The sequence below is a fragment of the Ornithodoros turicata genome, chromosome 5 (assembly GCF_037126465.1).
Source record: "Ornithodoros turicata isolate Travis chromosome 5, ASM3712646v1, whole genome shotgun sequence".
Taxonomy (NCBI): Eukaryota; Metazoa; Arthropoda; class Arachnida; order Ixodida; family Argasidae; genus Ornithodoros; species Ornithodoros turicata.
In genome coordinates this window covers 37,218,215-37,234,230 of record NC_088205.1, presented here as the reverse complement: position 1 = coordinate 37,234,230, position 16,016 = coordinate 37,218,215, and the positions used below count along the sequence as shown (strand labels likewise).

The following is a 16,016-nucleotide window of genomic DNA, read 5'->3' as shown; positions in this document are numbered from 1 at the left end:
TCATATTTTCTCTTTCGTAGTATCATGTCGTATTCGACACGCTGTAGATTCCATTACCCGGGACATCCTGTGCAGTAGCTTTTGAGCAAAATAAGTTGTCAATTGTGGAAAATTGGGAGAGTTCGTTACGCATATTTGAACTAGCAATTAGTGTAACAGAAGACACGCGCGGACAGGAGACGGCAAGAACAAGAATAAGGTCTTGCTCCAGCCAACTTAATAGCAACCTTACTCAGTCACTTACTTCCCAAGAAAGAGAGAACAATTCACTTCGCAATTCACAATTCAATTTAAGCAGTAATGATATGAATATTTTATTCCGACGACAATTTCTGTTCGCGTAGGGTTGTCGTCTAACGTATTTCTAGAAAGTGTCCTAAGCCATACTGGTATGCGCTGTGCTGTCCGTAATCGTGCAGTGTTTCCTGGGGAACGGAATTTTCCATTTGTTTCTTCCTTTGGTAGGTGGAGCGGTAGTCGAAGCACTCACACTGCTATTGAGGAGGTCAGTTGTATCCTCCCCGTGCCTCCTTGTAACTCCAGGTATCTGTTAGAACATGGTGCAGGATAACTTGCTTGGGAAATGACTTTCTTCACACGGCAGAACTATTTTTAGTAACTGCTGCGCTTAATGACCAAGTTATTCCTAACTTTCTCTTCGAGAGTTATGAGTGATAATACTGGATAATTGCGTGATGAAAAGCCAAAAGTTCCTTACATTACATTAAACCTTACATTAAAACGAACGCGGCAGAATGTATGCTGCATTATAGTACAGCAGAAGCGACTCTGGAGAGCGCAAACTTTAAATATAACGGTAACGATCACTATGTGAAAGTTTAAGATCGGCGCCCAGAGTACGTGGTAGGGGGACCTGAGAAAATACATTTGTATTCGTGTGCTATCGGTCCACTCGTTACGCATATTTCGTGAAATAAATCACTTTCGCATAGCAGGGATAAGGAGAGCCCAACAAGCGAAGATGAATCGGATTCATAGTTTGCTCTCAGGACAGGATCCTCTACGCTGTTTTGGGAAGGAATCAGACGTCGCAGTTCACAATACATATTCGTTTGCTTGTTTTGACGGACCAGGCTGGTATTCTCGGAGCACTCGGTATTCGGTCCACTGTACAGTTGAGTGCTAAGCGTCAAAATTGGAAATGGAGAATTTGGAGACTCATTCTCTGCTTCTCAGCTTCAAGAGTGCACTTATGTAACATTTGCGGTAGCTACTCTGAAACTTAAGAAAACCGTTCAAAGCAAACTTTAAATTTCCTCATCTTCGGTCTAAATCTCGCGTCTTCACAATCCCACTTCATTCGTGCCACTGCGAGCTACGTCTCTTACATTGTACTCTCGCAAAATAATGTTTCTCCGCTTGACGCGGAAGTAACATCAAGTTAATATCTACTTTTGAGAAGTATGACGTTAGTGTGCGCATTCTTCCACCCGTCTGGCAACATTATTGCATACGCGTGACCGTAAAAATGGCCACACCCATGATGAGCGGCGAATACGTTTGTAAACACTGCGATTGTCGTCCCTGTGGCCTGACAGACGGAGGCCGCGATGGTGCCTGGTCTGTTGCTGAGACCAAAGTCTGAGACAGAGGATAGCGCACATTTTGACTTCACTTACTCTCAGAGAAACCGAAACTATGAAGCTTTACCGCTTCATGAAATGGCAATCCTTAATATATGTAACTCACTTTGACGCGATAGGTCGGTCGTTTTGCGAATCGCGAGGTTTATTGCCAATAGGAATAAGGAGATTCCATAAGACTTTGTGTAGAAAATCAAGAGGGGAAACCCGCCTCATGAAGGCGGGTTATTTGACAAGAAGTAGCAGCATTAACATGGTGAGTATTGCGTACTGAGTCTTTGCATGATGTTGCTTGTAATATGAAATAAAACAAGTAGCTCTTATTCTTCCGGAGCGGCACCTTAAAGTACAACCCTGAACTAAAGGACATGTCTATCTTATTTCTTATAGTATAAACAAAACCTCGCCCTGTGGACTCAGTACGCAAAATATAAATGCCGTCAGATGAACGTTACACACTTCCATGGATGTTCGAAAGCTACGTCACACGCGCACGGTTCAAGCACTGCCCGTGGTGCAGTTTTTCATTCTCCATCGCTCCCCTATGACGGCATTATTAAAGGTACACACAACATACCCGCGCCAGGATTCGGCTTTGGGTGCTTCTGAACGCCTTAGCGAGGAATGGCTTGAAGGCTCGTAGTACGAAGCCAGTTACCGTGACCACGATCGTGCTGCCAACAAGTCCCAGAACCACCTTCTTTGTCCTCGAAATGGGGAGGGAAATTGAACTATTGGTATCCCAACCATCATCATCTTGGAACTCAGACAGTGCTTTAGAAGCTGTATCCTCAACGCTCTGATTGCGTTTCGTTTTGCTCCCCAGACCCATCATTTCCAGGATTTTGTCCAAGTTTGGGTGCGTCGCTGTTCCTTCAACGGTGGCTGCTGGGATGAACGTGTCTGCCTGCAGGTTCGAGAGAGGCCGAATAAGTGTTGTTGGTGCGTTATGCAAAGACATAAGCTTAAACTAAAAATTGTAGAGATTGCGGTACAGCATCCATATACCTTCTTAACACATAAGTTATTTCCCTGAGAACATGAAAACGATACAGCCAAGACAGAGGGAGAAAAGAAAATGCGCACTCTCAAACGTATAAACGTAGGCCAAATTAGAATGTCTAAATTAGAAAGGTCTCATGATGGCATACGGAGAAACTGCGTCAGTCATAGGACTGGTATGCCAGGCATACAAGGGGGTTCCCATAGGTTCACACCCTGGCCCAGAAGGAGGTGGCCGAGGTGAATGCTACTTTTCATCGTAGCCCCCAGCAACGTCCACAAACTTACACGCCGAATGATGCTCCAGTGTTTGGGTACCCGTGAGAAACAGAAAAATGTAGGATGTTTGTCCTCCAAAATACGTGTTACGGCGTCAATGACGTCGTCACCACTGGGAATGTGGACACCAGAGAGTTCTCTTTTTATCTTGAGGAACAGATGGAAATTCGATTGGACGATATTTGGCGACTGTGATGCATGGTTGACCGCAGAAATGCCGCTGGAGTGGGCAGTCCCCCCCAGCTACCCGCAGTCCCGGCCGGAAACAGAGTATCACTCCGCGCAGAGCTAAAGACAGACTCCCATAGGTCAGGCAGACTCCCGCAACTCCCAATAGAGTGGTAGTTGCTTGGCGTTGCAGTTATATTTACGTCAGTTGCATGTTGCATATGTTTACGTGTTGGCAACCTGACAACAAAGCAAGTGCGTTGTGAAGTGCGACTGTGATATTTGGAAGATGCCCTCTTTGTTGCTCGATTTGTTTGCACGAATTATCGTAAAAGACTGGGTGATCTCATGTTTTGTTTTACTTTGTTTCAACTCGTGTTCTTCGTGATCATTACTGTTATTATTCAAAGCAGCTTCGCGCCTTCAGGCGATTCTGATTTACTCTGCATTTATTGTTCTACAGACAGGACGGACTGGCTGTATTTCGTTCCGTCGAAGGACTTGTTGTTTGCCTAAGATTATGTTTCACGCAACAATTTATTTATGAGCACGTCACGTATTCTGTATTCAATGTTGAGCACGTTGTAAATCTGAACATTTAGCATTGCCAACCACCATGCCTACAGAAACTCAACTGCAGCGTATTGAGTAAGAGTATTCAGCACATCGTATTTATTTCTGATAACTGTCTGTCGTTTAACAAATTTATTGTTCAACCAGGTTTCCAATACTGTGTAATACTTCCATAACTTTAACTCTGAGGGACACAATCTAACGACACCAGTTCGCCTGCTTCATTGCCATCTTATATTATTGTAAACAACGAGATTTGGCCGAGGCAGACCAACAATTAGGGACGACACAGACAAGTAAGCCTCAAACGCCCAGAAATTAACGAATGGAAACAACTCAGGGAAAAGAGGTGCTGACGCCAGGAATCGAACCTGGGTCTTCTGATTTCCGGTCAGATATGCTATATCAGAAGACCCAGGTTCGATTCCTGGCGTCAGCACCTCTTTTCCCTGAGTTGTTTCCATTCGTTATATTATTGTGTTACATAAGCTTGAAGTCACCAGTTAAGGTAAATGGAAAAAATCAAAAAAAAAAAAAAAACAGTAGTCACGTAGCATGCCCTATATTTTGCAATTAAAAAAGCGACAAGTAATTGGTACTATTTCAAGTAAACTGCTTGTTTGTCTACTGGAGGAAATCTGCTTCCTTTGTGAAAGAACTGTTCCATTTGCCACCAGGACAGGGTCCGCAACTGCGCAGGCTCCTCCGAGGGTGTGGGCACACTTGTACGTGCGTCAAGGACGAGGGCATCAGGCTCAAACAGCTGAAATGTTGACATTTAGCTCAAATAATACAATAACTAAGACCTAACATCTACATATACACATTATATGCTATACATGCATAATTTTTATTTTTAATCACAGGATGTGTTCTATTTTACATTGTCACACAGCTCATCTAACAACTGTATTGGCACCAGTGTTACCAGCAATGTAGCAGGAACAAAATCTCACGAGGACATAGTTCATCAAAGGTAGGTTCCTTTAATTTAGAGGTGACCTGCAGAGCACTTGCTGGAGTTGTTCTGGCATGTTACCCTGGTGAAAGACTTCAGCTGCCATACACATGGGCTGTCCTGGTTTGAGAGAAGAATGTAACACAGTATACAACTCCAGTTCCGGTGAATGCAAATGATGTAATCAAACTGAGCAACGATTATAAGATAAGAAGTGTAAACAAGAAAATGTATCCAATATCATATATGTGCACATGATAAAGCAAACTGGAAATCAAATAACAAAAAAGGTAAAAAGAACTTGTGAACAATATACAGAGCCCGAATGGCAGGCAAGACATTGCATCAAAGAGGAATCTGGAAAGAGGGTGCGCAGCATTTGTCTGCTCAGAATAGTGGGTTGCAATGATCATGCTGTCTCACCTAAGGGGTTTCAGGCTCCGCTGAGGAAGTCACCTGTAAACATGAAAGCATATCGGTGAAGAGAAAAGAACGGATACGTATGTTCAACATATTACATAAATATTCTGTTGAAGTATGGTTTCTAAGATCATGCTAAATGAAGTGTACTTTTATCAACAGTGCACCACCTGAGTTTAGAGACTAGATTCGGTAACTTCTATTTTGTCTTTTTTTTTACCCTCTCCTGTGCCGTAAGCGGCCGCAAGGTTCAGCGTCACGCAGATAAGAATTAACCCATTTACGAAATCCTGAAATCTATGATAGCATTCGAACCACACGGACTGAGAGACCTTTATTAGCCCCAATAACGAAAAATACTCACACTTTTGCGCCGTTTAGGTCGATGTTCTTTCCCCGGTGTGGACAGGTATTGTGATGGTGCTACACCTTGATTCCGACGACACTGAGCTCGTTATCGAGTACGTTCAAGAGATTCAGCGTACCCTACGTAAATTCAATCATACAAATGTCCGCTTCAAACACGAGCAGTCGATGGCAACGCATCGTCTTTCCACTCCGGCGGTCCGATTGCTTCGTGGCTTCAAAAGCTGTCCTTCTCGTCACTGGGAGGCACATGACATTGGATGCCAGGCGAATATTGACGCAAATTATGGAAACCAACTATCCAACATCGTCTCGGCATGTCGACGAAAACCACAGGATGCGACTATGCGACTGCGATAGACTGCGACCATCGCGCGGAATCCTACGGCGCATGCTCCTGTCGGGACCACAACACGTCACGATGACGTGTAGCGGATCCGGCCGTGGTCCCGTCAAGTTGTTCGCTGTGTCTCCGCCCGGCAGCTCGCCACGGCGCGGCGCCAGCTGTCCTCCCTTCACCGCTCTGTTTAAATTCGCTCCCGAGGATACTCTTCGCATGACGAAGGTAAAATTTTTGTTTTAGACTCAGAAAAAGGTTTTCTTTCTGATGAAAACGAGAAAAAAAATCATTTCATAGTCCCTTTAAGATAACCCTGCAAAGCCAACTTTAAATTTCCACATCTTCGGTCTAAATCTCGCGTCTTCACGATCCCACCTAATTCGTGCCACTGCGAGCTACGTGTCTTACAATGTACAGTGCTGGACAAAAGTTTACGAAACACGCTCCGGCGCATGTGCATTTTTTTACAAAATTCACATTTATTTGATGCATCGTATTGACTCAAAAGTTTGACACATATATTCACCGTCCGTACAGGTCGTTGCGTTCGTGACAGCCTGGAAGCAAACCAGTTTGAACTTGCGAAACACAGACCCAAGCACAACACAATATTGGACCCATATTGGCTGGTCATTGGCGATACGGGTCCAATATGGGACCTGTTTTGCCAGGATTTCCCCCATATCGGCTCAAAATTTGCCATATGGGCCCCATATTGCCAATTTTGAGTCAATATGGGGAAAATTCTGGCAATATGGGACCCATATTGCCCGTGTACACCCATATTGACTGGAAATGCAGAAAATGGTACGTACCCGCGTTGTACCAAATGCCCAAGCAGCACGGCAAGATTGGACGTTGGAGCATGTGAAATGCCCAATTCAATTACGTCGTTACATCCAACAACTTCCCGCAGATGACACACATTGTTCGAAACAGTCAACATACGTGGCAATCCCACTGTAACATGCACTGCAACTCAACAACTCAACTGTCCACTTGCTGCAAACAGCCGCCATCTTGCTTCGCGATGCCAATGCCAATCGGTTGAACCGACTGAGAGCGTGGTCGTTTGAGCGAAATCACGCGTCCTACAACTAATGCGCATGCGCGATACTCGGATCGGACAGTTTCATTCGGGCTAAAATGTCGCTGGTTCCAGGGATAGGCAGGCAGTGTGAGTTGCTGAGGCGTATGTCCATCACCGTCACGAAAGTTTTTGGCTCCTTTGTACTCTAGGAGCGGGTTGGATATTTTTGATTCATACACTATTGCGATCCCCATGAAGGCTTCTGAGCGATGTTTGGCATTGGCAGTCCGGGTCCTCCAACAAGACGGGAGTACCACCCGTTCTTCGGTTTTAGGGCGCTGCAGTGTTGTTTTTGTAATGCTATGCAACGTGGATCAATAAGAAGATTGTAAAAATGAAAAAGCAAAAAAAAAAAAAAGCAAAGAAAAAGGAGAGAGAGAAGTAATATCAGTGGTGGATATTATACCGGATAATGCTTTATTATTACACGGAGTTCCCGTTGGCGTTATCACGGAAATATTGGCACAGTATGGGCAAAATGGGCTTGCAAATATGGGCAGCCCATATTGGTTCAATATGGAGCCTGGTTGCACTACTCATATTGGTCCCATATTGGCAGCCCATATTGGACCAATATTCGTAATCCTGGCAGCCCATATGGGTCCAATATTAAACCAATATCGGCGTGCTGCTTGGGGACACCCTTGGAAGCGAGCGTGGCTCACATGAGTTCGTGCGATTTCACGATGAGCATCTTTCGTTGCTTGCAGTGCAGCAAAGGTAGCAACGAAACGGGAAATACTTGTGTCGCACCAAATCCTGTCTTCGTTGTCAGTGTATTTGAAAATGCGACGGCGCTCGAAATTGTTCCTCAGGCGTCAGCTCACCACAGCATTCCAATTCCGAAATGGCTAGACTGTTCGTAGGATGATACTTGCATCGGGAAATAGTACAACACGCGCAGAGTCATAGTAATGCAAGAACAAATCCGCGAGCACACTTTCTCTTTGAACGCAGTACGTTTTTCTCAAGTGACATCGCCGAGACGCTCCGACTTCGTATGCAGGTGCACGCCAGGCCGGATGCCCGCGAAAGAGTGAGTCAGCTATTTCGAAACTTCGTCAACCAATCGCGAAGCGCGCAGTGCCCTTCGGCCAATGGGCATCCGTCATGATGTCTGACGCCATAATACCACGTGGTGTGACGTGGAGATATTTTGTAGCGCTGAGAAGACGGGGAGCTATTGACTCCTGTGTCAAGCACCTGTAGCGTGCTCCGGTTGGTTTGCCAGAATCATTGGCTAGGATTCAAAACGGCACTTCGTACTTTCTCGCTTGCGCACCTGCGTCCTGCGCACAGGGGTGACACGAACGCGCCATTGTTGTAACTACCCTCAAGCAGGTGCTTTTCGCAAAACCGCCATCGTGTCGTGGTCACACGTCATAGGCAACGTCATTTTGAGGTCATGTGACTTTGTTTACATGTCCCACACAACTACAAATGTCCAGAGGACGTCCTGAAATTGTCAGAATATCTGTCGAAAAATGACATAAATAGGATGTCTTCTGGATGTCTATTTGCGATGTCCGTTGAGACAATAAAACCATACATCCTGCAGATATCCTGCAGTCATCCTGTGGCTCATGTCTCATGTCAAATCAGAATTTCCTACTGAAATAATATGGTATGAATTCCCGAAGTATGTGGTGGGTATAATTCTCCTCCGACTTGCATGCCACATTAATAATACAATGTACGTATTGTATAGCAAGAAGGCAAAATAGCTTGAATAAATGAAATCGATCCACAAAATAAATTGTATGTGCCACATAATGGCTAAGCTCTATTGACGAATGTTTTAATAATTAACCCAAGACTCATTTTATTTCTGATTACTTGATTTTATGTTTTTACGTAGTTATACATATGGATCTCTTGGATGATTCATTCTTTCTGGCATGAAGCACGGAGTCTTGCCTGAATCGGACCTCACTAATCAATGATTTCACACTAATTGTGTGTCGTTCCAAACAGCACAGAACACAAAAGCATATGTACAACAGCATATTAAAATGGTTAATGTCAAGTGCGACTGTGTTTGTACAGTTCTTTGAAAAATTTCACTGCAAAATTTGTGCAGAAACGTCTGAGCAGACAAGTCGAAGTTACACAGTGATTGAAGCATTGCTCGTGACTCACAGTTGGCGTATTGTGTAAGGTGAGACAAAACAGAGGATGCCAAAGAGTCTTCAGCACAGACAAAGAGCTCGGATATCAAGTGACTTCAATTTTCCACTGTCTTAGGGAGAATTCAAATAATGCAGTCATTGGCCTTTTTGGTTTCTTTCTCCAACACACTATTTTCGAAATAAAATAAAAAGAAATATATACAAAAAGTTTACAAAGTTGTGCACACAACTCCACGTACCTGAGTCGGTTGCAAAAAATGATTGTGGAATACGATAGTTCCTGGCTTTAGTTACGTTGCGAGGCGTGAGCTTTCCCGGTCTTTCAAACCGAAACTAAACTATAGCCACAATGCTCTCGTCGTCATATGCTACCAAGCAGCATCGGCATCAACTCGAAGTCTGTTTTCAACACAGGGGTGACACAAACCCGCCATTGGGCGCGTTAGGTTCGTGCTCCGGGAACATTCCTTCTTTCAGGGGATCACTTAACACCTCCGAAGTGACTTCCGGTGCACGTTCCCGGGTGCACCCTGCGCACCCCTTCTTCGGAGCCGGGGAGCCTGGGAACGCTGGGGAAGAGCGAGGCCAGTTCCGGAGCGTGACGCATGTTCCGGTGTACTGCCTTTCGAAATGGCGCAACCGTTGGAACACGTTGCAACCGCCGATGCTCTTTGTGTTTCCGGAATCATCGGATGTCGGCGGTAAATAGTTATACGATTATAGATGACTGCTATGGTCTACTGCTATGTTTACCTAAAAGCAGACGACTAAAGAAAGCTCGATAGGCGGCGCGCGCTCAGCGGCTCTAGCGCTCGGCTTCCGGATAGGCTCACAAACACCATTAAGTAGAGACACCAAGGGTATGTTCCCCTGAAAACCCGGGTTATGGCGATCGGGAGCCTGCTTAACGCGCCCATTGTCGTAACTACCCTCAAGCAGGTGCTTTTGGCAAAACTGCCATCTTGTCCTGGTCGCACGTCATAGAAAACGTCATTTTGAGGTCATGTGACTTTGTTTACATGTCGTTTTGCCGCTTACCGACATATTTTCACCGTCATAACACCAAAAGATGACCGTATTTTGCCAGCGTAAACTATGCGGTGCTTCTTCCGCAACATGGTAGCCTATTTCACCTTAGTTTAAGTACATCGCATCGGCTCGGTAAGTCTTAACGTGCGGTCGTCATCACATCTTTGGAAGTTGTCAACAATACGAGGCTTTATGTGTAAAATTGCGCGTTTTACTGCGAGATTATCGGATAAAAATAATTACAGTGGTCGAAGAACATCCAAAACGTCGTCCAGAAACAACAACCGCATTGTTTACAAACGGTTTGGCCGCCGATCACAGGTGCCGCCATCTTTAAGGTAACGTGTGCCTTGACGTTTGCTGTGACGTGCGACCAGGACCTGTCCAGGATGCATTGCGTTCGCCCAGCACGCTTTCGTCTACGGAGCAATACATTGGATGCCACCCCCGTGGTTTTCAAGTTCAAAACAGTGTTCTCAGATCTACTGAAATTTCAGTATATCTACTGGATTTCATGTCGGTCCACTGAAATACTGAAAAAAGATCAAAATGCGCTTAAGTCTACTGAATTTTTGCCTGAAAAACGTGGTTTTACTTTGCGAACTCCAATTTACGTTCGCTGACACTGTATGGTTACATCGTAGTTCGCGTACTAGCGGGAAATTCATGCTCGTTCGTGTGGAAGCACTATTTGAGTGCTACAGCAATCCCCAAAGAATTATTTTTGACACAGTGAGGGGTCTACATATTATGTTAGGTGCAGTTTGTTTGTTTCTTCGCGTTTATCATATGCATGAACAACAACAACAACAACTTGGGTGCGGATGTGCCTCGTATGCCGGAATTTTCCAACAACAACACTGCCCAGTATGGGTTTTTGAAAGACAGTTCCACAGAATCTGCACTTTTATTCGTGAAAGAGCGAATTCTGGAAAATTTTGAACATCGTCTTATGACAGCTGGTTTGTTCTTAGATATTGCGAAAGCATTCGATTCCTTAAGCCACAAGATTTTATTGGAGAAATTATCGTTCTACGGTATCCGGGGTATTGCTCATCAGCTTTTCAATGACTATCTCCATGGTCGCTCCCAGTATGTTGTTGTAAATGGTGTGCGCTCACAAACGTTACCTGTAACTAGTGGTGTGCCACAGGGGTCCATTTTAGGTCCCACGCTATTTTTGGTGTTTATCAACGACATTGTAAATGCGTCGAGCGATGTTAGTTTCGTCTTGTATGCGGACGACACGAATATATTTTTCCCTTGTGAGTCTGAAAATTCAGTTGCAAACAAACTGAACATTTTGTTGAGTGATTTGAGTAGCTGGCTACTAGCGAACCACTTGCGTCTTAACGTTGGTAAGACTAAGTATATGTTGTTTAGACCGCGCGGAAAAATGCTGGTCTCTGAACCAAATGTTGTCCTCAATGGTGCCCCTGTGGCGCGTGTACATGAATTGAAGTTTTTGGGAGTTGTTTTTCAAGAGAATCTCTCCTGGAATAGTCACGTTCAAATGTTGAGGCAGGAGCTCGCAAAGGCTATCGGGCTGCTCAACAGAGCACGAATGATACTCCCCATGCATGTTAAATTGATTCTTTACTATTCATTGGTGTTCTCGCGGTTATCGTACTGTATTTTGGTTTGGGGTTCGACGTCCCCAACCAATTTTTCAGTTATTCAACGCTCCCAAAACAAGGCTGTTCGGGCCGTTGGTAATCTGCCGTTTCTTTCGCCTGTAAGTGACATCATGAAAAAACATCGCATTTTAAGTGTACAGGCTATGTATCAGCATAACTTGGTGTTAAAATTTTTCAAGGAATTTAAAAAGAACCCGGACATTTTTTGTAGTAAATATGGTATTAATACTCTTGTTGTTCCTTATCTCTTACGTACTGCTCCACTGGTTTGTATCCCTAGATGCAGGACGAAATATGGGGAAGAAAGATTGTCTTTCTTAGCTGCTAAGTACTTTAACAGCTTTTATGATTTAATGGTGAAATGCGACTCTGTTCGAACTTTCAGAAAAGAATTAGCAGGTGTTCTCTTGTAGCTCTTCGGAGCATTGATCGATGAATACGTATCGTTGTGAGATTTGTTTTGCTTTTATTACTTTATTATTTTACTACTGCTTTATACTAATAGATTATCGTCTTCACTGTCTTGTTTGTTTGATTGTATTGGCTGTGCTCTCGCCATGTCGGGGACTGTGTCCCTTTTGCGCGTGCACATTACCAAATAAACCTGAAACCTGAAACTTTATTTTAAAATGATGAATGGGGACTTTCACCGCTAGAGGCGATACTCTACCCCATTGATGGTGGTGATGTGGGGAATGAAATAATGAGCCCCTTCACAATAAAGATCGAAGTCCGATGGTGTCCAGAAAGGTCAAAAGAGCTTTGAGCACAGAGCGTTGGTAGGTTGGTTCGGCCAAGGACCAAGCAATTTCGATAGGGAGAAGGGGCGAGAGTCCAGCTGACTAAGAGACCAGGAGAGTGCGGTTCGGGAAGGTTGGTAGTGTGGGCAATGAAGATGAATGTGCTCCAGATCCTCTGGAGCACCGCAGTGACAGCATGTAGGAGAGTCAACTTGTCTCAAGCGGTAACGCCACTGAGTTGTAAAAGTCACATTGAGTCGCATTCGATGAATTAATGCAGCATCTTGACGAGAGGTGTTTCGTCGAGCGAAAGCGAAGCGTGAAAGCGAAAGCGAAGCTTGTTTCGCGGAAAGCGAGCGTCGCATCAACTCTGCTCAGCATAGATGGGGAGAGAATGCCAGTTGTCCATTGGCGGGAAGCCAGGGGTGTCACGAGACGTCGCAGGATGGAACGACGGCCTCCTCTCAGCAGTGCAATACTGGTCCGCTTCCGATACGAGAGAGCTGCTTCTGCGGCGCTGTCGGCCTGCTCATTCCCCACGACACCACAATGGACTGGAACCCCCTGGAGAACTAGCCTGTGGCCTGCTTCGTACACAGGGTGTTAAGCCATTAACACATCCGTGACTAGGAGTGCGGATGTGCCTCGTATGCCGGAATTTTCAATAGCTTGCAGTGCAGGTTTTGAGTCAGTGAAGACTGCCCATTCCCGCGGGGTAAAATCAACGATGTGCTGCAGAAAGTCAAGGATAGCATAGAGTTCTGCAGCTGTTGATGAGGTTGGATGCGAAAGGTGTCGTGCTTGCACTACACCTTCGGATGGGATGACGAATGCCGAGGCGAAGTTGCCGTTTCTGGATGCGCCATCTATGTATGCTGCTGTAGACGTAGAAAACTTCTCGTCTAGCAGAGCATAAAAATGGGGCTCGAAGGGCTTGAGGGGGAACCTGATCTGTTCTTTCCAGAAGGTTCGGAAGGCTTACGAAGGTCGGTGGTACCGGCAGAGACCAGGGGGCTTCCGGCGGCGGAGCATATGCATTAATAATGCTTGTGACTGCTGAAATACAGATTTCGAGAGCCATTTATTTTAATAATCTGAAGCATTCGCATGAAACTTGTGAGGATGACGACAGGCCTAACTGAATTTACTCTGGAAGTCTTACTGCGACGCGTAGACAACGACCATCACCACGGGAAGTCCGAGAAGGACCGTTTGTTCATGTCGGAAGGCCGACGCCACGACGAAGCATGACGTCGTTCTCCCGCCTTGGCAGCTTGGCTTGCAAGATGTAATATAAGGTAGCGTTCCAATGCCCGCAGCTGCCTCGTGATAAGCTGACCTAGCAAACACGCCCGGTGCTATGCTTTACTAGGCACACTTAGCCACCAGTAGGTTTTCAAGCAACCCTCCGCACGCGAGCTGTACGGGAAAATGATATTAGTCACGTTGAATACCCTGTCATAAACTTTTCTGTGCGCACGGTTTCCGTGGCGACATCTGTCGCCCGAGCTGAGTTTTCTGCGCAGACCACATGGGTTTCTGAGGATCTAGGCCATCGCCTCCTCATTCCCCTAACAAACAAATAAAGAAGCGAGCAGCTGAGTAAAACAATTTACTTTAAATACATTGCAGAAATATGCGCGTATTCCACAAGACACTGGGTAAACCCATACCTCTGGCAGTCCGATTGCAGTGGAAAGCGCAGAGTAGGGTTTAACATAATCGCGTCAACATAATCACACATATGTTCAGATTACGACATAGCCAATGCCCGCAACTGAACATACCTCACAACAGGAAGTTGCGCCATAAAGCTAAAGACCGGAAGGCGTACCAGACTACAGAAATCTCCTATCTTTCTTCCGTGGTGACTATGAAGTAGGGTTGTGGCGTGCACCATCAGACAGACAAAACCCGGTACCATACGGTGCGCTTTTTGCAGAACGGAGCACTTTGGAAGGAAGTGAAGGGCTTGCCTCGGCACTGCAGATGCATGATGGCGTCTCCTTCACCCCCCCCCCCTTCTTTTTTTTTTTGCAATAAAGGTGTTTTTAGTATATCTACTGAATTCTACTGAATTGTCTGGTGCTGACATCCTGAATTTCCGCCTAAATGACCTGGCATCATTGCTTGAAAACGTCTTTTGGCGTGTTGGCGTCTACGCAGCCTGGTGAATTGTGTTTCTTCCTGTCCTTCAACTCCTCCGACCGTATAAAAATGGGAACGTCTTTTCATCTGTGTAGTGAGGTGCTCCGTTATGCATTTTGTTCCTGAAGCCTTGCACGAGCTCTATAACGACAAATGGGAAGCGGCGTGTGTAGGACAGTTGATCCTCAAGTCGCAAGTCTGAACCAGGAGGTGTAGTGATGACCAGATATTTATCTATAGTTATCTGAACTGCATTCATGATGTGTAGTCGTGCACCACTCGGAGCTCTTCAAATCTGTAGAATTACCAACATTATCTTGCCATGTTTGTTTGATGCAATAATGCATGAAATGCCTATGTTCTGTGTGCACACTTAGAAAATACTGGTTTGCATCGCATAGTTTCAGTCTAACTCTATAACCCCTGGAACAGAAGCATTGTGGTACTAGTCAATTATTTCTATCAGACATTTTTGCTACTTATGTATAAATGCTCAAACTATAGGTGTCATATAATTACATGAGCTAATGTCTAGAGCCTGAAGTTTTTCGGAAATATCTTTTTCCAAATTCGGGGGTGAAAAATCGGAGAAATAAGCATATGCTCTAAATTCATGCTAATTCTGGGTGGAAATCTTCCGTTGCTAAAGTTTAGGAGAAATCTGGCTCTATTACTCAAACGAACTGTTCATGTTTGATAAAAATGGTGATGTAATTGCGTTTGCTAACAAACAAGCTAGTGTGCATCTTTTCAGTTTAATGTTTTTCAGCTCAGTTTAAATGAGGGCAATTTTCTTTGTAAAACTCAAGTTTCACCCTAAAGAGGCAACCTTCAATTTGAGGTACAAATTCAGGAAATAATCAGGTTAAACCCTAAACTTCTGGCTGTACTCATGTTGAATACAATATATGCAGGAAACATCATCAGAGCGCAAGGACACCATCAGTCTTCCGCATAGGACAGGAAAAGTCTCAATTTTATGTTGTGTTAAGTCAGTGGTAATCTTTTTCTGTGAGTGTGATGAGCTTTTGGAACATTTCCTACTTTCACGTTCAAGAGCTTGATGAGCTTGGGGGTAGTGAAGTAAAGCAATCTACACGAAAGGTACTCGAGTACCTTCTGATGGACTGCGTTGCTGCAGGGTTCAGCTGGGTTGTTCAAAAGGGAAAGCGGAAGTTTGTGTGGCAAATCTGTTTCAGTACAACTGCCTACTTAAACTATGCTTCCAACATTCTTTGGTGGCAGTTACTGTCTATACTACATGTCAGCTCTACCCTCTGATACCTTCATGTTAGGATGGGAGCAATTTTCATATTTTTGGTGTACCGGAGTGCCTTGGCTAGCTTGCATCTATATTCCCTTTATGGTGCTCGTAACTTAATTAACCCCCTTCGTTTCTCAGGATACTCACCCATTTAGATGAAACTCACCCAACTCACCCATTCCTAGATCTAGTTGCTCATCCAAAGAACTGATGTCATAAATGTCATAAAGGAAGACCCCAGGATTGCCCAGATCAATTCCCCGGCTATG

The 16,016-nt window shown here is 44.8% G+C and overlaps 1 long non-coding RNA gene across 1 annotated transcript in view; it reads right to left on the bottom strand.

The window, feature by feature from the left end:
- Nucleotides 1-276: 276 nt before the first annotated feature.
- LOC135395532 (uncharacterized) overlaps nucleotides 277-16,016 on the bottom strand; it is a 114,083-nt gene continuing 98,343 nt past the window's right edge. Inside the window, exons 2-3 of the long non-coding RNA XR_010423149.1 lie at nucleotides 2,182-2,511; nucleotides 277-547 (exon numbers count right to left, since the gene is read on the bottom strand). This is a non-coding gene — a long non-coding RNA (uncharacterized LOC135395532). The remainder of the gene's footprint in view (nucleotides 548-2,181; nucleotides 2,512-16,016) is intronic.